A 23928-nucleotide genomic window follows, 5' to 3' on the forward strand; every position below is an offset into this window, starting at 1 on the left:
AATGGAGATACGGCGCAAAAACACAAAATGTGAAAATATGGTGGTGACACCATAAAAAATAAAATTAATATCAAGGATGAACCACCAGCTGAAAAATTTAAGGTAACTAATATCCGTAAACAGATGACTGAATAGGATATACCAAAAAAGAAAATATACTGGTAGTGACAAGTGAGGGTGTAAATATAAAATCAATCCAAACCATATAATAACAAAGTGAGAAAAATGTACATGGATTAATGTGAGACAGTGAAAGTCCATATAGGATCCCAAATATCCATAAAAGTGACAATCCAAAATCTTCTTATAGTTGATAATGTGACATCAACGATAACAGATTAACCTTCCTTCCACCAAATGAACACCCAAGTGAAGGGGATGTAGTCTCCTTACCAGATGCTGCGACCACAAGTAGGTGGTCAAACCGGGCATAGGGTTTTTAAAGTCACCCAAAAGGACTGGTGGCTGGAGCGGGTTCAGATGTGCTGAATCAAACGCTGGCAAAGTTCTCAAATGTAGAGACAAAAACAAAACAGGCCCATAGTGTAGACTGCAACTAAAAAGGCTTTAATGTATAATGTAATGCACTTACAGGAATGAGGTGTATAGCGTGCGTTGTAACGACTATAATCACGACTGCAATCGTGCAACAGGCAATGGATTCTCGGCGTCTCCTTCCGCTCCGTCTCCTATGTGTGTCTTTTGTTCCAAAGAGCGTGATGATGTCGGGACGCAAGCCACACCCGACGCCATCACATGGAACAAGAGACACACATAGGAGACGGAACGGAAGGAGACGCCGAGAATCCATTGCCTGTTGCACGATTGCAGTCGTGATTATAGTCGTTACAACGCACGCTATACACCTCATTCCTGTAAGTGCATTACATTATACATTAAAGCCTTTTTAGTTGCAGTCTACACTATGGGCCTGTTTTGTTTTTGTCTCTACATTTGAGAACTTTGCCAGCGTTTGATTCAGCACATCTGAACCCGCTCCAGCCATCAGTCCTTTTGGGTGACTTTAAAAACCCTATGCCCGGTTTGACCACCTACTTGTGGTCGCAGCATCTGGTAAGGAGACTACATCCCCTTCACTTGGGTGTTCATTTGGTGGAAGGAAGGTTAATCTGTTATCGGTGATGTCACATTATCAACTATAAGAAGATTTTGGATTGTCACTTTTATGGATATTTGGGATCCTATATGGACTTTCACTGTCTCACATTAATCCATGTACATTTTTCTCACTTTGTTATTATATGGTTTGGATTGATTTTATATTTACACCCTCACTTGTCACTACCAGTATATTTTCTTTTTTGGTATATCCTATTCAGTCATCTGTTTACGGATATTAGTTACCTTAAATTTTTCAGCTGGTGGTTCATCCTTGATATTAATTTTATTTTTTATGGTGTCACCACCATATTTTCACATTTTGTGTTTTTGCGCCGTATCTCCATTTCTTTTTTAACATATTTCTTACCCTACCTGAGCAGAGCTGCTGTTTTTAATACTTGCTGTAGCATTAGTTGGATAAAAAAATATATATATTAAAGGCATATTCATTATTGTATATGAATCTTTATTGTATGACAGTAATACATTATGAAGGTTCAATTGAACTTTAAACCCTGTGCTGAGAAAAATGTGTGGATTCATGTTGCTGACAATCCTTCTCATTATGTTAGTTGGCTAGCTATGTTATATACAGTATTTATCCAATGACTTTAAGATCCGGTTCACACTGTTGCGATGCGGCAAACTTACAGGACTTGCTGCATTTCCTGCATTGAACCTCATAGCAATCGCACTGAGTTCATGCGATCTGCTGCTGTTGTCAAAAGTGAACACCCAAAAAGCAGGTCGCAGAACACAGTATGAACATCCATGCGATCCGATTCCAGTTCAGCAAAAAAAAAAAAGTCTTTAACTTTTGAGTGCAGATACCGTGTGATTTGAGGCATGCAAAATGATGCAGTGGTGCGGTGCGATTCCTGTGCAAATCGCATGTGATGTACAAGTCTGAACTGGGCTTATACCTCGCTGGCCAGGAACAAGCAGCAGTAAGCAAATTTAGCAATAGGGTAAACTCTTGATCTGCATACTTGTTTTATTGCAGAGGCTTTTTTTAAAGGCGTTGTATACTATGACAGTCAGGCAACTAATATTTGATGCTGAACAAGCAAGATTATACTGTATTCATGCAAGCTGAAAACTTTTGCAATTCATAAAGTCAAAAAGGCAAATTTTTTACCTGGCAACATGTTCATGCATACAAGGATTCTAAAAGTATATTGAACAAAAAAGTTTATAAGTGTATTCCCAACTCAAAAAAAGTAATCAGACTTCACTGACCCAGAAGGGAGAACACATGACAATAAGTAAATACATGAACATATTTTTTTACAAATCATTCCTAAAATCACATGCAGACCTTTTACAGATCATAAAAACAAGTGTCTGTGTACGATACTGTGTTGTCCATGAGTATGTTCCAACTACTACTCATCGCCCACAGTAAAAAGATTATTACATTTGCTTCTCAATCGTAACATTTGGAGCCTGTGGAAAAAAGTCCTTATAGGTCAGCGTGTTTCTCAGTTTGCTTCTTCAGGACACATTGAGAATAATTGCAGAGGTAATTAAATACAATATTATTAAAAGCTCATTAAAACATTTGGTACAATAATACAATATGCAAGTTTCTATTAGCCAGATTGTCCACACCTCAAGTTTATAACCATTGCAATCCTGTATGAACTCTCTGATCAGGAACCAAAGACAGTGAAAGAAGAGATGGAAAGGTGGCAACCAAACATGGCCTATATGTCTCTTAAAGATCCAGGTCTATGGCACAAGCTCAGAATTGTAGAGAATGTTCCAGAAGCAGTAACTCTTCATACAAAAAGTGTCTAGAGCTGTACATCTCCCCTAAATATACAGCAAGTGTGTGTTAGAAACCCTTTGCTGGTGCATAGATTATTGTGTTCCAGTCTAGTAAAGCCAGCCATAAACGGTTCAAATCTTGGCCAGTTCAGGAGGGACCAGTGGAGATTTGAACCATGTATGGGTAGGCTGAATTACTCAAGTTAATCAATTGAGTACAACCAGTCTGTCAGTTTTGACTTGTGATTATCACTAGCAGCTGTTATAGCTAATGGCAGTAATCACTGTGTTATACCATCAGAGACCCCCCCCAGCTGGGAGAACACAATGGCTCTGTGGGAGGAACTCCACCATCAACACAGTCATGGCTGCCGGAAATAAAATCACTCCATCTATGGCCGGCATTAGTCAATAGCCTCTCATGCTTAAAAAATGACTGGCATGCTAGGACCAGTCTTGGAGCCCATGAGACAATAGAGCTAGACCATAAATATCCCCCAGATGTAATATAAATTATGCCACCATTTCCTTAATAAAACTCCATTCTCAGGACCACAATCATGAACACAAAGTTTCTAGTCCAAAAGTGTATATAATCCAGAGAAAAAAATGTAATATATTGCAGTTTCCCTGTCCTTGGATATGGTGACTAAATTGTTTTTTTTTTTCATTTTTTTTTTTTCAAAGTGACCCTGCCAGTAACATGCTTCCTGTCCTAGGGAGTCAACATTCAGAATAATTAGAATACAATAGCCTACTTTTGGCTTTCGGTAAACCATTAGCCTCCTTAGCAGTGGCTGAGTCTAGTTCTAATAGGCTGTCAGTGATAATACCGGTAAGAAGTTTAACTGGTTTCAGTCTGCTAAATTTCTATATTCTATGCTTTTGTATTTTTTTTTTTACCGGTACCTGCTGCTGTTTTCTAATATGTACACTGGTACTACCCTCTTTATAGGGATTGCCTTGTTATTTGTCTTTTGTAAACTCCGTAATTTTCATGTGCTTATTGAACAGACCAAACAAAATGATTTCCATGATGTTCTTAAAGCAGAAATAAACGCTCCTACTCTGATGCTTATTTTCATCTAGTCTGGTATATTAAGTTACCAAACTATAGCCATTGTAGTTCGGCCCCAATCGCATATTACTTCATTTTTTTTTTTTTTTTACTTTAAAACATCATGTCTTTAGGGGTAAGGCAGAGCCATCTTGGGAATTGTTTTCCGAGTCCGCAGTAAAGTATAATTACGCCCTTGCTGTACTCTCGGTGTGTTAACCAAGCTTTGTTCTCGATCCAATGTTCCTATGGCAACCGTGCTCCACCGCTCATAGCCGACTTGTTTTACTCCACAGTATATTTACATGTGCCGATCTCGTAATGTTTGCCTTTGTCAGTGTGCCAGTGTTATAAAGTTCGCTGTATGCTGCGGCTGATCTCGACTACATTATGCAGTCCGAAACTCAGGTTTACACCCCATGTGATGTCACATGGGGTGTAGGAGGATGCTTAGAATACGTATAAAGTCTCGCAGGGTTTGAGTGCTGTGCCGCAGGGAGCGTAAATTACAGACCCGGCATCATGTCAATGGACAGATAGCACACAAAGCGTGCCATGAATCACAGGAGAAATGAGCATGGGCCGGTGACGTCATTATAAAGAACGGGGACGGATTACAACAACTCTGAGCAAGGAAGGAGACATCTACAAGCAGTGATCCTTGGGGTTTATAATGCTGATTTTAGATGTGATATAAGTTGTGGGGGAGAGTTTACAACCACTTTAACAGAACAAAAGTGACTTAAAAATAGAAGTTCATTGTTCGAGTTTATATAGCATATTGCTTCCCTTGTCAGCAAAGCAGTGGGTGGAAAAGTGTTTGTTTATTTTCAACTGCTCATTTGTAAAATAACTCTACTTCAACATGCCTGGAATCATTTTACAAAAGTAGTCTTTATAAATCTGAAGCCCACTTCAGATCAGCTGCTATAGATGAAAGGTACACCAGAAATAATGTCTAAGCAATGCCTATTGTCTCAGATACATGATTTTCATTTGCTGTTAGTATATAAAAACTTTGTTTGGAGCAGCTGGGTTAAAAAATAATATAAAAACATACAAATCAGATGGTGAATTTTGTATTGAAATTTAAATTATTTTCTTTTCTTTTTTTTTTTCTTTTCTTTATAATGCAAACTGATAAAAAGGGTTGCTTACTTCCAGATGGGACTCGGTGAAAGCAGTGATTGCATTGATATATCATTTTTATTATTTTATAACATTTGAGTTGTCTTCTTTAGTTTCCGCTTTGTTTGCTGGCACCTGTTGATGAATACAGGCTTTAATATAGTCATTAACAGAGAGGATGAAAGGGAACTGCAGATGCTGGAACTTTAATCGAGCCCACACAATGTAATCTACACTTTCATCTTTTTATATTTAATCTGTTTGTTTTTTTCCCCTTGGAAGACAAAGATTAACAGAATACATGTACACAGCTTTGGTGACAGTGCTAGATTTTATAAAATGACATGTAACTATCAGTATCATATGGACTTTAATTATAATAATTAACAGTAGAGGCAGCTAGTTTTCTGTGATTTCATGGTCTATAGTAATTGTCTCTGGCATATACAATGTAGTACATCAAGACCATATTTTTTTTTAAGATATTTAAATGAAAATGTATGTATGCTATTCACTTATTTTTCAAATACTTTAAAATAAATTTATTTTTAGGAATAAACTACAGCAACGGTAAGGATTCATGTCATTTTAGATCATTTAAATAATTTACAAATGTAGCCTGTGTGAACTAACTTTTCTCAGCTGTAGTTAAGCATCACAGCCTGTTCATTTTGCCCCCAGCTGGTTTCTTGGAATGGGTGAATCTGCCTGTGTTCAGTTTGTTAGGGGTTTTTCAAAACCTGACTGAAATTTGTGAAACCTGAACTCTTCAATTTAATTATTTCCCAAAACCGTAAGTCAAGGCATGCAATAAAAGATACCAGATCTACCACTGAAAATAAAAATCATACAGTAAATAGTGGTGCTATGAAGCTACTAAAATAAATCCAATCGCATGCATAGAAACTAGTGATGATTTGGTTATTACCCAGTGAACCGCATGTGAATAAAGTCCAAAAAAAGTAAAACAAATGGACAACCCACACTAAATGTGTTCAATTGACAAATCTGTGATGAATCAATTATGTTTCTTTGGATTCTCCACACCACACCATGCGAAACACATGGGTATAAACGATAGGGTATAAACTCACTGACAATAATTGTAGAAAAATGTGCACCGATCTCCAGCCTTAAATGGTGACTCACAGATCTGGGTGCTCAGCAGCTCTGTCATGTCTGTCCTCAGTGTGGAGCGATCCTTCCTCCTTCCGCCTCTCTCATGTCACCATTCAACTCATCTACAGACACTGCAATCATTTCCTGTCACATGCCACAGGAAGGGATTTGCAGTGTCTGTAGATGTGTTGAATGGGGACATTTGAGCAGCAGATGGCAGAAGGATCGTTCCACATTGAGGACAGACATGACTGAGAGCTGCTGAGCACCTAGAACTGTGAGTCACCATTTAAAGCAGGCAATCTCGGTCCTCCAGCTGTGGTGAAACAAGAAATCCTATCATGCTTCTGCCTCTAGGAGTCATGCCTGTGATTGTCAATGTCTTGCAATGTATCATGGGATTTGTAGTTTCAAAACAGCTGGAGGGCCGAGGTTGCCTACCCCTGACTTTAAAATATAAATAAAGGCAAAACTTTTTTATTTTATTTTTTTGAATTGTATTTTAATTTGGTATTTTTTAAATCTACAGAAAAGTGTGTTATACTTCTGTTGGTTATCGTAAAAAGATAAACTTCAAAATAAAGCACATCAATATCCTTTGGCATAGCACAGCATAATCCTCCAGCAAAAAAACAAACATATCAGATAATAAACAAAGTATGAAAAAGATTAGGGAGAAAGGGGGCACCATGCATCTCAGAACATGAATACTCAAAAGATCAGCATTTCAAAATTAAATAAAACGCAAGAGATATCTATCTAAAGCTTCAGGGCAATGGACAAAATCATTCCAAACCCAGTGAATTTTATTAAACCTTGGTATTGAATCGTCGATTAACGCAGTCAGTCATCCTGTGTATATTGGCTATAGTAGACAGGAGTTGGAAGCAAGTGGGAGGAGAAGGAGACGCCTAACAGCATTGAATTTCTCTTTTCTGCACTAGTAAAATAAAGGCCATCAGCCTCCTTGCAAGTTTGGAGATGCCCGGAAAGGGGAGGCCCAGCAAAAAATGTGTTGGGTTTAAGGGTATAGTCACACTTGATAGATTATGTAAAAGGGTCTGGACGAAGGCCCAAAAGGGTTTAATCGGGGAACAATCCCATAAAATATGATAATGTGTTCCGACATCAGTACTTTATCTCCAACGCGGTTTTCCGTTGCGTCAGAGGGGGATGGGGTCACTTGTGCATGTCAATGGGTAACCCTGCTGCGTTTCCCTGTTGCGTCAGAGGGGCATGGTAATTTTTTGCAGGGACTGTTCTAAACACGGGAAAAATGTGCCACTTTACAGGCATACTGTAGACACCCCCCAGGTACGAAATTTAAAGGAATATTTCCCTTTTTTATTGTTTCACTTTAAGCATTATTAAAATCACTGCTCCCGAAAAAACATTGATACATGTCCCCTGGAGCAGGACCCAGGTCCTCAAACACTTTTTATGACAATAACTTGCATATTAACCTTTAAAATGAGCACTTTTGATTTCTCCCATAGACTTTTAAAGGGTGTTCTGTGCCAGTCGAATTTGCCATTCGGCGAACAGGTGAACACCTGATCGATTCGAACAACGGGCTCATCCCTAGTCTTATGTTAGCCTCTGTTTGCCCAGTGCCTGGAGATGAGACTGTCTACCTCCCTCTGTACAAGCTGCTTACATCACCTTGATCCATAAGTCCTAAAGATCCTGCTTTATGTTCATCCTATAGACCAATCGCTCTCCTTAACTGACCTAAAGATTCTAAGAACCTTGCTCAATACCAGAGTTACCTAGGTTACATGCTCTTTTATTGATGGTGATCAGACCAGCTTCATGCCTCGAAAATATTAATGTATGTAGCAGTGGCGGTTTGTCCATAGAGGGCGCAGGAGCGCCGCCCCCTCTCTCCTGCACCTGTCAATCTCCAATAGCTGCCGCCCCCTATTCAGGTGTCTGGCCCCTTTTTGGGCGCCGGGCATCTGAATTACAGTGGTGGGGGTGTTTTTGTTAGTGCCTGATTAGAGATGTTGGCTCGAATAGTCGTCCTGATTAGAGCCATGGGCTCTAATAGGCTTCAAAATTGGTAAACAGCGGGCGCAATGCTCTGCGTTCGCTGTTTACACAGTGTTGGAGAATCTAATAAATCGCTTCCTTAACACTGACATGCCTCTCAACCAATCAGGTGCACCGGGTCTGGTTGCCTGTCAGCTGATTGGCTGAAGCGACAGGTGCTGTGGTTGGATGCCTATTAGGCATCCAATCATAGTAGAAGAGGACGAGAGAGGACATCGATGACTCGGAGGGAGCGTGGAGGACATAGCTAACTCGAAACAGGTAAGTGCTGGGTGGGGGGCACACTGGCGGCAATTGATGGGGCACACTGGCGGCAATTGATGGGGCACACTGGCGGCAATTGATGGGGCACACTGGCGGCAATTGATGGGGCACACTGGCGGCAATTGATGGGGCACACTGGCGGCTATTGATGGGGCACACTGGCGGCAATTGATGGGGCACACTGGCTGTGTTTGATGGACACAGTGGCAGTGATTTATGGGCACAGTAGCTGTGTGTGTTCGGCACGGTAAGGCTGCAATTAACATTTTTTTTTTTTCAGTTTGCGCTCCCCAAAAATTTTGAGCACCAGTCGCCACTGGTATGTAGGTTGTTTACCAAAATTCATGCACAGTATCTCCATACTGGTATCAGAGTTGCTGCCTCTCTAGATACTGAAAAGGCCAAAAAAGCAAATCATGCCCATAGCCAAGGCCCTTTCTATGTTCTCTGTAGTTCGCAGGCTCCAAGTGGGTTGTGTGCTGAGCAGGTCACCCTGTATGCCGATGACCTTTTATTATTTTTACATGACGCGGGCCCTTCCATATTTGGTGCATTAAGCATTTTCAAATCATGTTCTGATGTTACAGTGCTACGTGTCATTTGTCACAAATCTATTTTGTTTTCTATTGATCCTGGTGCTCATGAGGTGGGGCTTGGGCCAAATACTGAATTAAATCTTTCTCACATAATGCATAATGGGGTGTTGAAATTCTTTTACTTCTGATTAAAACATCCCTTCCTACTATATTTTTAGACACCTGCCGGTGGCTCATGCCTTTAACTCCCAGTTTCCTACTCTCGTCCTCTACAGTTGTCCTGTTTGGGCCTTGAAGCTCTACTGTGGACAGATTCTCTTGCTAAACCAGCTTCCATGCTCTATACACATATCTTCATGGCGGTGCTCCCAGATCTTTCCTCCCCTCGACAAAAATGGCTTTCAGATATACCAAACATGGATGAGGAGGATTGGACTAATATGTGGGACATTGTTTTAAAACAGTTGGTGTCCATTGAGGATCGACTTGTACAATTTAACATTACACACAGAGCTTATTATACCCCCATTGGCTTCACAGATTCAATCGCTCTCTCCAGCCTGTTGGAGATGCGACCATACAATGCAGGATTTTTTTGTATCTTCTGCACTTTGCTAGCTATTACGGTTTACTGGAAGTCAGTAGTTGACATCATCGGCTCTGTAGCTCAGGTCCCTCTTATTCCTTTTTCTCGCATTTGCTTGTTGGGACTGGTAGATGGTCTCTCCCCTACAAGGGCTGGGAAAACTTGAATTGGTTTGCTTCTGTTTTATGCTAGTAAAGTACACTCCACTGGAAAAAGAACATCAGCTCCTTCTATTGCCTATTGAACACAAGTGGTTAATAATGCTTTACCACTTTACAAAGACACCTACGTGCATAGGGGTGGTGTTCACAAATTTGTTAAAGTATGGGTGAAGTGGCTAGATGATGCCGCCATGGCTTAAATGTGACATGGTTTCTCGGTCCGACTTGGGGGTATAGGTTTGGCCCAAAGTGTACAACTCTCCTATTATACTGCTTTGCAGGGGGGATCTCTATTGGGTACTTGTTCTTTCAAGATATTGTACTTTAGCATGAACCAATCAAACATATATATTCTTTTCTGTAGGTTTTGGATGCTTTGGTTTTTGAACCTTGGCTTATTTTCAGGGTTAGCATGCTCCTGCGTGTGATGGGCTGTCTTTTTTGTTTTTGTTTTTTGTAATTGTTAAAAAAAAATTATAAATAGTTTTCCAAAAATAAATAAAAAGTCAGGGATTAGTAGGACTCCAGTTAATACATTAGGCCTGGTTCATACTGATGTGATTTCAGATGAAACTTGGGTCCCACTAAATTGCATGACAATATACATAACATTGCTTCCAATGTTGCCTGTTCACAGCAATGCAGCATCTTTGAGATCCTGTGCTACTTTGTTGCAATTTATGCCATAGAATATGCAAACCCCATCCAAAACACAAGTCACACTACATAATCACACTGCAAATCAAGTCAAAATTGCATTACAATAGTGTGAACTGAACATAAAACTTAAGAAAGCAGGAGTGGGGATGGTGGCAATGTTTGCTTTCCTTTATCTGCCTGCATCAGAGCACAAGGCAAGTGACTGGAGGCGTGTCTGAGTTCAGCTGAACTTGCACGATTTCAAACCTGCACTTCATTGCGAGTTCGAGGGGGGTTTAAAAGACATCTGTGCAGGTTCATGCACAGATGTCTATTGAAATTGTCCCCAAAATCACCAAAAGTAGTGCAGGAACTACTTTTGGAAATCAGTGCTGTGCCACAAAGTTGGCTAAGCATTGATTTGGACGGTGCCATTGCTGGCAATGGGCTGCGATTTGACATGCCAAATCGCATTTCAAATCACCCTGATGTGAACGAGGGCCGAAGGAAATTGCAATGTAAAATGACAGCAAGAATGAAGCAAAGCAAAAAAACTTTTTTGTACATTTCCAATAAGAAAGCCTTTTAAATTTGATGTAAACCTGATTCGTGAAATTTGAGATGGGCACATATAAATATGTAGTGCTTTCTTATCAGACATAGTACAGGAGATGGTCCATTAGACCCCTTTCACACTGGAGGAATTTTTCAGGTGCTTTAGCGTTAAAAAATAGCACCTAAAAAAGCCTCATCTGCATTTCTAGTGTGAGAGCCCGAATCCTTTCACACTGCGGCGGTGCGTTGGCAGGACGTCCAAAAAATTCCTGCAAGTAGCTTCTTTGAGGCGCTTTAGGAGCTGCCATATGCTCACACATCAGTTCTGGACAGACACACACCTTTGCTCAGAACACTAGTTCTGGATGGACACAAACAAGAAGAGAAGGAGGGAGGTGAGAACTCTAGCACTTCGGCGCCCCACCTCTGCAGGTGCCTGGGTGCAAAGCACCCTGTGCACCCTGCCTAGGATCGGCCCTGGGTGCAATCTTCTAAACAGATGCACACAGACAGCAAAACAACCCTTCTCTGTTTTCAGAAAAGTTTAAAAATAGATTTTATGGCTGGAGCTACACTATAAAGAAGTACCAGTTCAAAATTACAAACAGATTCTACTTGACAACAAACCTACAGTCCCTGTCTTGTTTGCACCGCCTGTATACTGCTGTTCAAGGTATATAGGGCCAAAGGGGCTGGTAATGACCTGGGGGGAGGGGGGCGGGGAAACCCATGCTATTTTTCTCAATGATTTTCATCCATATTGCAGAGACCAGACATTACATTAAAGCCGCAAGCAGTTTTAAATGACCCTTTTCTTATAGTAATCTCATTTTGTGCAGGGACAGTTCTAAACACGTGCCACTTCACAGGCATACTATAGACACCCAGCAGGTATGATATTTAAATTAATTTTTCAAATTTTTTTTTTACTTTAAGCAACATTAAAATTACTGCTCCAGAAAAAACAACCGGTTTTAAAACTTTTTTTTACATTGATACATGTTCCCTGGGGCAAGACCCGGGTTCTCAAACCTGTTTTATGACAATAACTTGAATATTAGGCTTTAAAATGAGCACTTTTGAATTTGAACATTCGAGTCCCATAGACTTCAATGGGGTTCTAAATGTTCGCGCAAACGTTCGATCCGTTTGAAGGTTCCGGTGCGAACCGAACGGGGGGTGTTCGGCTCATCCCTAATCAGCATGATAACTTCTAACAAGTTCTCCAACAGCTGTGATAAAATCAGAGCCTGAATTTTGTGTCAGGGTGTGTGCTATAAATAGCTTAGCAGAGAGCTCATCTATTAACGGCACATCTCTGAAAGTATCTGCCCATGTGGAGGGGGATGTGTGCGCCTTTCCTCCAATCAGCTGTCAAACCGTGTATGGCAAGAATCCACACCCACAGGTGGTTAATCAGGAAGCGGCTAACAGGACGTGCACTTTCTAAAGAATATATAAAGCTGAAGACAGCAGATATACATGTAAAACTTATGTAGGAGGATTTGTTCCATCTCCTGTGTATCATCTGAGGTTGTTCACTTCACTGGGTATATGAAGGTTTACATCCACTTTAAGTATTGCAATTTACATATTAACCATATTCATTCTTCTTGTTGTGGTGTTTTCACAAGAAAAAAAAATCTTAAAAATATAAACTATTGTATTGGAAAAAGCTGACCAACATACAGTTTGATATTAACAAAGGCTGGGACAAACTGCTATTTATCCATTCCAGAGGTGTTTTTACATTAGCTGCCAATTTCTTCTGTCAAAGAAAAAATATTTAAAAAGAAAAATATTTTTATATTGTATCCTAACTTGTATCATGGTCACTTTCATTGGTCAGCTTGTGAATATGCAGCAAAATAGAACTATGCCAAAAATAATTTACTGTATACTTTTTTTTTTTGTGAAAAGATTGCTTTAAACACAATTTAGTGTAACAATTTTGACAGATGTACTATATATTCTCACAGTTTCTGTGCTTTTAAAAAATCCATTCCCAAAGCATTCTTCAATCCTGAATATTCGTGACTTGACTTTTCAAAACCTTATTAATAGCTGGAGATGTGAACTACTTGCCTTTCACTTGCTTAATGGCAGTAACAATATTTACTGTACAGGTAGGCACGACTTTGAGATGTGCTGTCAATAAGGTCGTTGATTACAAAACTGAAAAGTAAAGAAAACGTAACACAAGCTGATCTTCAGAACAATACTCACTATGCCATTTCCTTCTTGAACCTTCGAAACCTCTGAAAATCACATGTTAAAGGGAACAGAAATGTTCTGGTGAAATCACAGAGAGCGACAGTTGCTAGCTTGTCTGAACTGAATAGCCCTTTGTAGAGACCGAATATAAATTATACAATGCTTATACAAAGATTAGGACATTTACCCTTTATTCATTTGGGTGGTTGGATAGATTACATTTGTTTGGGAAACCTAAACTAATATAAGTTCATATTTGTACCTTACAATTCAACTCTTGAATATATGGTTTTGTTGACCAAATGCATTTAAAGTTTTTGGTAAACAAATCCATAATTAAGAATTTCTCTATTTGATTCAATATACTGTACTGTATGAAGGATTTGTTAATAGATGAACCACTGTTAATGCTTCTGAGAAACAAACTAAGACATGGCTGGTTGATTGATTACACCAAGCTAAGCACCATGGTGGGAAAGAAGCCATAAGTGTATATATGTTTTTTGGGGTGTACCTCATACACTCAGTTTTCAGTTGATCAGAAGATCTAAATAGGGACTTAAACTATAGACAAGGTTAACTTATCTTCTATAGAAAATTTGACATATTCATTTACAGTAATACAGTATGTTGCTGCTTGTATCAACTGATCATTTTGACATGTGGTGTGAATTGTTCAAGTTTGTTTAACTTTTTTCCTTTAAGGGAAACCTGAGTGAGAAACATGCATGCATTCTCCTTTTCGGAAATCAAAATTTGTTGTCAATGACCCAGATTGACCATGACGTTACAGCTGTATGGCTTTTTTACAACTTTCCTGATACTCAATCACTCAAATGATTAAAGCCCAACTCCATATTTACTTTCAGTTGAAATTGTTTTGGCCAAGCTGGCCAAAATGAACCATTTCCTTTAATAATTGATGCAGCCACTGTAAGCGCTGTAAAACTGTACATAGCATCAGCTATATACAGCATGCAGCACTGTGTTTCAACAGCAGTATGTGGACTTCCTGTCTGCTGCCGGAAAAAAATCAAGTCGGGCTAAATACTGCTTGGCCATTCACAGGAAATCTTCCTTTCTCTGACGCCAAGAGTAATTTCCCCATGTAATGTTATTAAGGGTTTAACCACTTAAGGACCGCCCCACCTAATATACTCTGGCAGGGCGGCCCTTAAGCACAAAATCACGTACCTGTACATGATTTTTGTTCTTTAGGCTCAGCGGTGCATGCGCCGCCGTCATTGGACACAGCGGGAGCCCATGAGCAGGACCAGCAGACCTGATTTCAAGAGAGGCAGAACAATATAAACAAGGCAGTAAGAAAGACAGCACTCTTGTGTGTCTGTCAAGCAGGAACAGGGATCTGTCTACCTTCAGTTAAGCCATCCCTCACACAGTAAGCACCATTTGATCGCCCCTGATGTTAACCCCTGCCAGTGTCAGTATAGTGACAGTGCATTTTTTAGCACTGATCAGTGTATTGTATTGGTATCACTGGTCCCCAAAAAGTGTCACCTAGTGTCTGATTTGTCTGCCGCAATCGATTGTGTGTTTGTTTTTTTTTTGTTTTTTTTTTTCTTTTTTAATTGTCAGTCATTTTTTTGGGGTTTATAACCCAAAAAATAAAAACTGTAGATGTGATCAAATACCACCAAAAGAAAGCTCTATTTGTGGGGAAAAAAGTGCATCAATTTTACTTGGGTACAGTGTCGTACAACCACACAATTGTCAGTTGAAGCAATGCAGTGCAGTATCTCAAAAAATGGCCTGGTCAGGAAGGTGGGTAAACTTTCCAGAGCTGAAGTGGTTAATGTAAAGTGAAACTATAGCTTTTACTCAGCCTGAGGATCTGTATGTATCCGTTTAAAATAACTCTTTAGCTACTGTATTTGTATTCCCTACACTGGTGATATCAAGAGGTCCTCACTCTTCTTCCTCGGCCACAGCAGTTCTTCCTCCTGGACTCCTTACTCAAGTGATGAACAGTGCTCAAAAAAATAAGAGCACTGCTCAGTCTGGGAATATCGAGAGCCCAGAGGGTGGGTCCGTGATGGCCTGGGCTCACAAGAAGTGGGTTGGATGATGCTGGACAAGCCCCAAGACTTGGGCATCTAGTCCACAGAGAAGAAGTACTGCAGAGACTGCCCTAGTTTAGTTTACTGTGGTTGTAAACCTCAGATATTAAATATGCATAAATCATTATCCCTCTACAGCGTGTACTTGTCTCAATTAAAAACATGAAGTGTCATTTCTGTCCCCTGTTGCATTCCTCTGCTATCAGCATGAATCTCTTCTGACACATTTTCCTGACACCAAGAGAAAAAACGTACTAGGCGAGGGTGCACCAGCTGATTGACGGCCTTGGCTCTGTTCCTGTGTGCTGTGTAAAGTGGGTTGTGTCCCTTCTGTCCAATCAGCTCTCAGAGCTCTCCTGCCTGGGGGGTCGGTTTCTCCTGTAGTCAGTTCAGCTGTCATGCCCCTCTGGCCAGCCCTGCTGATTTGATTAACCTTGGCTTCCATCTTGGAGCCTCACAGTCAAACAGCAGCTGCTTATAGCCTACAGTAGTGGAGCTGGAGAGGTTAGTGAAACATGTGCTTCATTGCAGTGGCTTATTTTCCTTTCATAGATGCATGATTGCTGGATTATTATCCTACTGTGTATGACATCTTTAAAATGCCCACTCACTTGGCAAACTGACCAAGTATAAAAAAAAATGAACATATGGAATTTGACTGGCAAAACAAAGTAAAAAAAGTACTAAATATTTAGGCTTCATTTCCACTGACGTTTTTACAGCCACTTTTCTGAGCGTTTTTTACAGCTTAAAAACGCCTGTCCATGTTATTCTATGGCATCATGCCCACATAGGCGTTTTTGAGCTGCAAATGGCATAGGCGTTTTTGAGCTGTAAAAAAAATGCAGGCCCAGGGCGTTCTGAAGCTCCAGAGTAGAGCTGTAAAAACGCCAGACGTTAAAAACGCTCAAAAACACGTGAAAACGCTCAAAAACGCTACCGCTGCATTTTTAAAGCTGCAGCTCACAAAATTTTTTTTTTTTTTTTTTTTTACAAAATAAACATGGACAGGCGTTTTTAAGCTGTAAAAAGGGCTAACAGTGGCTGTAAAAACGCCAGTGGAAATGAAGCCTTATATTTGATAAAAATACATACAATTATGATGACACTCAATATTAATGTGCACAAAAATTCACATATACCGGTACTTTTAGGCCTCATGCACACTGGACGTTTTTACAGCTGCTCCTAGGGGCATCTGGCTTTTTTTTTTGCCTCTAAACGCCCCTCCATGTTGACCTCTGTGTCCATGCACATATAGGCTTTTGGCAGCATTTACAGTAGTGTCAGGAGCTTTGAGATGGTAAGAAAAAAAAAACACTGCCAGTGTGTCCAGGAGCAGCAGAGCTAGGGCAGAAAAAACACAGGAGACTGCTAAAAGCTGTTAAATGCGCCTGAACACTAGTGCTTGAGCATTAATCAATTTCTATGGGTAGAATAAATAATTTATTTAACCACTTAAGGACCTTGGCTGTTTTTCAGATTTGACGTTTACAAGACTAAAAATTTATTTTTTTGCTAGAAAATTACTTAAAACCCCCAAACATTATATATATTTTTTTCTAACACCCTAGAGAATAAAATGGCGGTCATTGCATAACTTTTTGTCACACTATTTGCGCAGCGGTCTTACAAGCGCACTTTTTTGGGAAAAAATTTACTTTTTTGAATTAAAAAAAAAAAAAAACAGTAAAGCTAGCCCAATTTTTGTATATATTGTGAAAGATAATGTTACGCCAAGTAAAATGATACCCAACATATCACGCTTCAAAATTGCGCCCGCTCGTGGAATGATGTCAAACTTTTACCCTTAAAAATCTCCATAGGCGACGTTTAAAAAATTCTATAAGTTGCATCTTTTGAGTTACAGAGGAGGTATAGGACTGTAATTATTGCTCTCGCTCTAACGATCGCATGATACCTCACTTGTGTGGTTTGTACACCGTTTTCATATGCGGGCGCTACTCACGTATGTGTTCGCTTCTGCGAGCGAGCTCGTCGGGACGGGGCGCTTTACAACATTTTTTTGTTTTTGTTTTATTTTTAATTTTTATTTATTTTATAAATTTTTACACTGAAAAAAAAAAAACGGATCGCTTTTATTCCTATTACAAGGGATGCAAACATCCCTTGTAATAGAAAAAAGCATGACAGGTCCTCTTAAATATGAGATTTGGGGTAAAAAATAACTCGGATCTCATATTTAGACTTAAATGCAAAAAAAAAAGATAGAAAAAATGACAACAAGAAAATATTGCTTTTAAGAAGCATGGGCGGAAGTGACGTTTTGCTATGCTATGGGGACGGGTGGGGGCCACCTTGCCCTCACTCATATCCCAGCCAAGCAGGAGACAGCACCCGATCAGGGGGGTCCCTCCCCCGCCACCTATAATGGTGATCTTGCGGCGGATCCGCCGCGGAGACCACCGTTATCGTTTACAGGACCGCTCGCAGGAAAGATGGATATCTTGGTTGTGGCAGCAGCTGCTGCCGTTACCGAGATATCCATCTTTAAAGACAGGATATAGTCGTGAGCAGGTCCTTAAGTGGTTAATTGGCCAGAATAAATAAACGCCCAAGAGCTTGACACCTGTAAAAGCTTTAGATACTTTACACATGTCTGTATTTTTTCTGCAAAAATTCTGCTGGCTTCTAGGAGAATTAAACATCCTGTGTGCATAAAGCCTTAAGCCTCGTACACACAATCCGTTTTTTTTGCGGACAATGTGTAGGACTTTTGTCTGAAAGGCGTTGGCCGTGAACTTGTCTTGCATACAAACGGCAAAGAATTGTCAGCCAATAAACACAAAACTATGTGTTTGTTTTTTTAGCTCTTTAGCGCCACCGTTTGGGCAGCTAATGTTGTACTTTGGTGAGCATTGCTTCTGAGCATGCGTGTTTGTACTTTGGAGTTTTGTCCGACGGACTTGTGTACACACGATCGGAAAATCCAACAACACACAATTGTTGTAGGAAATTTTTAAGCATGCTATCCCAAATTTGTCCATGGAAAATACGATGACAATTGTCTGATGGAGCATACAAACAATCAGATTTTCTGACAACAGCCTGTCATCCCACAATTCCCATACATGGGTCAAATTTCAACAGCCAATTTTCCATGCAAGATATTAAGTACTACAGCGCTACTATTAATAAATAATTATATACATAATTAATAACGATGGACCCATGATTAAGTCACGTGACCAGTGACACAACGCGTGGGGGAGGAGCTTGAGTGACGGGACGCACGGATGTGCCGAATGAGGAATCCGAGGAACTGAGCTGCATACACGCTGTTTAAAAAACCGAGGATTCGTGAGTGATACTACTGCAAATTGCCTGGTTTCCTTTGCATAAGCAGTATTATGCTATGTCGTTTCTCCTTTCTTTTCATGTCATATGCCTTGTGAACATCTGAATGCTGGTGGAGTGGTTGCACTGATCTGATCTGACAGTTTTATCAGCACATTGAGTGTTATCAGCACATTCACTCAAGACAGTGGCCCAGATTCAGGTAGATCCGAGCAATATTTGCGTGGGCAAAGAGCAAATATTTTTCTCTGCGCCCACGCAAATATTGCGTATTGCCCGCGATTCACGGAGCAGTTGCTCCGTAAATTGCGCGGGCGATATGCTAAACAGCCGGGCGTAAGGCTGCCTAATGTAAATGATCCCGCCGGGGGCGGGAATCATTTAAATTAGGCGCGCTCCCGCGCCGAGCGAACAGCGCATGCTCCGTCTGGAAACTTTCCCGACGTGCATTGCGGCAAATGACGTCGCAAGGACGTCATTTGCTTCTAAGTGAACGTGAATGGCGTCCAGCGCCATTCACGAATCACTTACGTAAACGACGTGAAATTTAAATTTCACGAGCGGGAAGCACAGCTATACTTTAGCATTGGCTGCCCCTGCTACAGCAGGAGCAACCTTGCGCTAAAGTTGCCGTACGGAAACTCCGTACCTTGCGAGCTCAGGGCCCGCGCAACTTTTGTGAATCGGTGGTAGTATGCAATTTGCATACTATACGCCGATCACAATGGCCGCGCCCCCTAGCGGCCAACGCAAGAATGCAGCCTGGGATATGAAGGCATAAGGAGGCTTATGTCTGTCATATCCTAGGCTGCAGTCGGTGTAACGAGGTTCCTGAATCAGGAGCACTCGTTACACCGGAGCAAGTAAGCCCTTGCGCCGCGCAACCTATGGTTGCGCGGGCGCAAGTGCTTCTTGAATCTGGGCCAGTGTTTGTATGGTGGTGGAAACTACCACTGTTTGGATATACTGACAGCAGTGTAGGACATGCGATCATTAACATGAACTGTTAACCCTTTGTTTCATCATATGGATCTCTCTCCCCACATAATACCGATGCAACTCATCACATAATTAGTTGATTCTAGCGCAACATTTATTTATCTATTGTCAATTTTCCATGCAGCCATCGATCTTTAAGTAATCGGGCATGTTGGACATTTTTTGAAAAACTAATAATTTTCTAATCAATGATGGGAGAATTGTGCGAGAAATGTAATAAAAAAAAAATGTGCATGTGCAAGAAAAGAAGATTCCCAGCCACAAATTATTTTCTGTAGGAACATGAGGTGAAATTGAAGGCTTGGTTGGTTGAATTTCAAAATCAATGGTGGCACCATCGGATCACAAAACACACAAAATGTCTGATTTCTTTCGAAATTCGACCATGTATGGCCAGCCTAAGGCTGCATTCACACCTGAGCGTAGGTAGTTTGGTCGTTTTGTCGCGCGTATTCATGCTTATTTGCGCGTTTGCATACAGCGCTGTCCGACGTTTTTGTACTTTATGAAAAATTATCATCTTTTCATCACTTGTTGCTATGTTGGTAGATTTTTTTTATCTTCTGCCTGGGTGAAATGTTCTATTGATTAAAGCGACAAAACGCCCGTAGCAAATGCTCGTTGTCACGCTAGTCGCTTGAATCGTGCGTTTCCATTACTTTCTATGGGAAATGGAAACGCCCAAACCGCCCGATTCGCGTGACAAAAAAGGGTCGGGAACTTGTTTGAGCTTCAGGCGTTCGGCGTCAGGCATTTTGGAGTGGAGATGTGAACCATCTCCATAGGGAATAATGTATTTTTTCCCCTCTAGCGTTTTTGAGTGTCGCGCTTCAGGCGACAAAACGCTCAGGTGTGAATGCATCCTTAGAGCTTTGAAGTGATAAAAAATATGAGTGTCTATTGAGAGATGGCTACTTTTTAAGAAAATGTCTTACATAATTTGTTTTCCAGGGAAAAGGGAGCAGTTAACTTTATATTTATTTGTGGCAAAAGGACAGAAAATCAACATCTTTGTGTGTAATTTGCATTATGCATTTTGTTTCTAATTACTGAAATGGACAATGGATCATTTCTAACTACATTTATTTTTAATCGAATGGCTGCCACTGCAACTCAGAGGGAATTAATGCAACAGATTATGACTAAAAGAAATTTCCTGCTGCCAAGCCCACAAATGTATTGCTGAATCAGAGCGGCTACACGTAGCAATTCCTATGTCACATTTTTGTCCTGTGCCTAGAACTATCTTAGTAATTTAGAAAGGCTGCATTTTATATATGGTAAAATTTAGTGTTATTCCTTGTAGACATATTTTATGTGCATTGCCAGTCATACTTCTGGAAGCTGTCTTGCTGCCAACTGCATCAAACAGACAGCAAGTCAGATTTTTTTAAGGTGCTGCACATAATCGCAGAGGTGTCAATGATGTCTGTTAGGACTATTTTACACATTGTGCAGTGAAAAACATCTTACTGTATCTTAAAATAATGTATGTCGCCGCAAAGACAAACTGAAAACAATTGTGTCCTGTGTGTCTCATTCACAGTGTGATGCAGACATGCTGCATTTTATCGCAGCTCACTGTACAGAATCATGTGGCATTGTACAGCAGTGCAGCACATCGCACTGCTGTACAGTGCCATGAATAAAGTGTAGTTTGTGTACACTTCAAATAAAGCTTGTTCCAAAAAAAAAAAACCTGTGTGATGCACTGAATCACACACCACTCTGCTCCTTAGCGCAGCTGGGAATGGACCGCTGCCAGACAGGTAAAGTGCTCCGGCAGCTGTCTGTTCCTGTGTAGAAGGTGCACTCGGGGCACTGCAACCTCCCAGGCTTGTACAAAAATAGTCAAGCTTGTCTAAATCCATGTGATGCAGTGCATTATGGAACACGGCCTGCTTTCTGTGTTCCTTTGGGCAAACTTTCGTTTTTCTCCTAGAGTCACAACAGGAAATCAGAGCAAATTACTCACAAGATGATAAACTTCCTCTTTATGTGGAACTTTCTCTCAACGTCGACTATTTTTAGTCCATATGCTGCTAGCATTAGTAAATAGATTGGAAAGTATATTACCGTATTTTCCGGCGTATAAGACGACTTTCTACACCTTAATTACACTGCCGAAGAGCGGGGGTCGTCTTATACGCCAGGTACAGAGGCAGCCAGATGGATATGAAGCGCTGTAATGCGGTTACATGCAGTATGCTCCGCTTAGCCAATCCCGGCAGGCAATGCATTCTGTTGCTGAATACAGAGCTTGTTAAGCCTGCTCAGATTGGAGCGGCGCGGGCTGATGTCACAAGCCTCTGCCAATCCGAGCAGGCTTAACAAGCTCTGTATTCAGCAACAGAGTGCATCGCCCGCTGGGATTGGCTCAGTGCATCCTGCAATGAATGTCACCTTTTTTTGCACTGTGCTTGCCAATGGAGGCAAATAGACTGTGGACTTGGATTAATACCAAAAGTGGCTGCACCCAGAGGAGGAAGTGTCACCGTTCTCTGGGCAAAATGAGCCAGGAGAGATGAGAGTGCAGACCTATAGATGGGGTCTGAGCTCTCAGCCTGCCAAGACCAGAGCCATCAGGAGAGTAGCCAAGGGGATCTGCTGCAGTGCCTGCTCACCTCTACCATGAAGAGAGGATGGACAGAGGATGGACCTGTATCTAAGTCTTCCAGAGCTGCCTTCAGACATTGGGCTTGGATCGGAGGTACAAGACTGCATCCCTGTGTAAGGTAGGGGGTAGTCTTATACGGCGAGTATAGCCAAAAACAATGTTTTCATTGAAATATTAGGGGGTCGTCTTATACGCCCGGTCGTCTTATACGCCAGAAAATACGGTACCTGGCCACAGCGAGGATGGACGAAAATACAGACATTCCCTCAAAAAAAGGTAGAATATGAAAAAAAAATATCTGAAATGAATGGGGATGCAGTCAGCAATAATTGCAATTAGGGTGGAACTCCACTTTAATTGATGAGCAAAAAAAAATGATGGCTTCAAAACCAGTCCTTGTGTGACGATTAAATTTGTTGTCCCATTAGACGGACCCATACTTGGCAGAAACCAGAAACATTATCGTGTACTGGCCCCAAACCATGTGCCATGATATTCTGAATATTGGCAGAGGGCTACGAAAAATATTGTATGGAAGTCGCAAGTGTGTATTAAAACATGACAGTAGTATCAAGCATGAGCTTCACTTGATTAATACCTATATTACATTCTGTCGTTTTATTCTGAATAATGTCCGTGTTCTTTTACCACCATAGTGATGTTTAATGCAAAGACTACCAGAAAGACTTTTTACACTTTAGGCTACACACAGAGTGTGTCTTGTATAATTTGCTGACATTGATTGGCTGCCTGTAACATTTACAGTGACCTTACCAGCTTAGTCATTAATCATTGTATGACCTACTTCCAAAACTTCTTACAACAAGGACATCTTCAAAGATCAAATAAGAGGGAAATAGTCCGGATGATAGCAAAGTATATTTTTATGAAAAAGCATACATAAGAATTAGGAGTGACTGTCTAGATTTCTTGTAGCAGAGAAAACCAGCTCAATTTATCTTAAAGCCTATCTTCAGGCAAAGAGCTAAATAACTCACTTGAAATGTACCAAACTGTTTCACCTTCTAAAGTTGTAATTCAGTGTGGCTAGTTAGTGCTTTAAGGCAAGCTTCCTTTCAAGAGCACAAAACCAAGTCCTCAACATTCATTTGTCAATCTGACACCCCCCACCCTGCAGACTGGAAAATGAGAAGTCATCAACCTTGCTCGCTTGACAATGAGAAATGACCAACCCTGCTCTCTTTGCTTTCTCCTTCTGTCAGCATGTTTACTGTCAGAATACGTGCACTGCAGTAGAGCCTTATTGGGTTCCTCCTTCCTAACGCAACCCGAGTACTGGAATACAAAGCATTACAGGTTGCTGATATTAATACAAATCCCGGTAGTATGCTAATTATGTATATAAAATGAAGTAATGGGTGTAAATATTTTACTGATCCTTTTTATGCATGTTTTTATTTTTTCTTTCTCTAGTGCAAAAGATCCTGCTTAATGATCAGCAAATACTTATTTAAAATTTGTGTTTTTGTTTCTTGTGTTTTTTTTTTTTATTATTATTTATTTTTTTACCCTCAATATTTGCATCCAGCATAGGTATATATGTATGTCCCTAGACGCACATTTTTGGAATTTTGTGTTAAGGATCTGAATATAATGTCTCTATGGAAAAAAATTCAGCTTCAGCATTCGGATCTATGAATAAAAAAAGGCTTGTAAATGCATTTTTCTATGGCCGTGGGAATGAAACTGTAA

General features: G+C 40.5%; 1 protein-coding gene across 2 annotated transcripts in view; it reads left to right on the plus strand.

Annotated features, from left to right (window-relative positions):
• Positions 1-23928, plus strand: part of LOC120937261 — a 235604-nt gene that overhangs the window by 205310 nt on the left and 6366 nt on the right. The window lies entirely within an intron of this gene.

This window comes from Rana temporaria, chromosome 4 (assembly GCF_905171775.1).
Source record: "Rana temporaria chromosome 4, aRanTem1.1, whole genome shotgun sequence".
Classification (NCBI taxonomy): domain Eukaryota; kingdom Metazoa; phylum Chordata; class Amphibia; order Anura; family Ranidae; genus Rana; species Rana temporaria.